We start from the raw sequence: 2,217 nt of genomic DNA on the forward strand, positions 1-2,217 counted from the left end.
AGTGGTGTCCAGTTCCAATTTATGTGCATGATTCTGCATCTATGTCTTTTGTTCTTTTTGTGGTCATTAAAATACAAGGACAGTCATTGGCAAAGGTTCTCAGGAGAACTGTGCTTCTCTACCACCTTCTTCATTTTTGATCCCCAGGATTTCCCTATTCTCTTGTACTCAGACAGGCATGTCAAATCATAGTTTTTACATTGTCTTCATCATTAACAATCTTTTTTAAATGGGAGGGTATTTTAGGATATCCACTTCACAAAACTACTCAAATGGAAACTCATATGTGCTTTTCTCTGATTTTCTTCTTTTACTTGTTGAAGATTATGAAGAGGACACGTGCCACCACTTTAAATCATACTGTTTTCTAATTTTATAGAGTGTTGATGCTCACTAGTTTTCTAATTTTTGGTTAATAATGAACAGGTACTTTCACAGAACATACTAATACTTTAAAGTGTTAGTAAGAATTTGAAATCCTTAGTGCATCCATTAGGACATTAGGTCAAAGAGGCTATTGCCAGTCTTTTTTTTTTTTTTTTGCTAGCTCTCAAATGTTTAATTTTCTTTGATGTCATTATTTCATCTAAATAACTTTTATATATTTCTAGAATCAGCCTTCAGAGTGGATTTTTGTTCTTTATATGAGTTATATTCTTTCTGGCACAAATAAATGACATTTCACTTTGTCCCCATTTGACACCCTGATTATTGGAATAGTAATTGTGCATTAAAAAGTCATCAATCTTTCTTCCATTGGAAAACTTAAAACCATTAGATTATTCAGAGGATATTCTTTTCTTGAGTTGAAGAAACAAAACAAAACAAAGTCTCTCTTTTGATAGACGTTCTCAAAATTTTAAACATTGCAACAAATAAATTAAGACAAATGGCCTAGTGATGATATTTCATTGTCAATATGAACTGTGCATATGTAGATAGATTGATCTATAGATTTTAGTGAATAATGCTATAATAGTCCATTGAAATTCAATATTAAGATGTAGATTATTGTCTGGCCTAGCACTCTTTTGCTGTCCCCAAAAAGAAAGTGGTATTATATGTTTTCATAAAAAACAGGCCTCAAAGACTGTACAGCTGCCTGTATTTTGTTTTGTTTTGTCTTGTTTTTGTAATGCTAATATAATCATTTAATACTAGAAACATCCACCTGAAAAATCTAGTATTTTGGGACATGCTAAATGGATCTATTTTTTTAGGCAGAATATTTAAACCATTTTGTTTCTTGTCTAAATTGAGAATATTTACATTTATCTAATTCTTTAGATCTTTTGAGAATTGATGTGTTATTGAGAATAAAAAACTTAGAATATAAATGGGTTGATCAATTAATCTTCCATTTTCCTGTTCAGTGTAGTCAAAATGGACCAATATGTTATTTAAAAATAATTATAGTACTTATATTTCACGGAAAATGTCAAAATAATGAATACATCCACTAAGTGATAAGTCTTTCAAATTTAAATACTGAATACAATATTTTTTTACTTAAAATGCATTAATAATTTGAAGTGGAGTCATATTTTAATAGAACATCTTGATATCTTGATTTATTACTAAATGAATTTGTCAGGGTGTACCCTATACAAAATTGTATATAAGTTAGTTATGAATAAATTGCTTCTTTAAAAAATATGTTAAAACCGTAGTCTAATTATAGTTGCATTAAAATTTCTTTCTATTTTTATAGCCCAGGTCCAATGTTAACAACAAGCAAAAAAAAAGAAATATAAGCTATTTGTTTTTAAATCTTTAAAAATTTTCTGTTTCTTCATTTACATATTATTGGGAACTCTTCATGGGTATGACAAGTAACACTCAACATAAATCCTCATATCTTCTTTAATTATTAAAAATTATAACATATCACATGTAATCCATACATCTTTTAAAAATTATGTCAACCTTATTCAAGTCTGCTGAGAAATCTGAAATTCTGTGATTAGTAGGAAAATACTTTAAGAAAGACAGAGTCCATGGGCCAGCTGAGTGGCGCATTGGTTAAGAGCTGGCTTGGGACGTCAGAGGGCCTCAGTTCAGATCCCACATATGAAGGTCAGTGACACTGCTCTCTACAGCTAAGATGCTCAACCTGGAGCTGGGCTGCAGTGAGTAGCTGGAGTCAGGCAGGTGGGTTGCCATGGGCTACTGTGTGTAGCCAGCAGCCAGCGTGAGCGGCCAGCAGTCGCCGTGAGC

The sequence above is a fragment of the Hipposideros armiger genome, unplaced genomic scaffold (genome assembly GCF_001890085.2).
Source record: "Hipposideros armiger isolate ML-2016 unplaced genomic scaffold, ASM189008v1 scaffold_439, whole genome shotgun sequence".
In the NCBI taxonomy this organism is placed as follows: domain Eukaryota; kingdom Metazoa; phylum Chordata; class Mammalia; order Chiroptera; family Hipposideridae; genus Hipposideros; species Hipposideros armiger.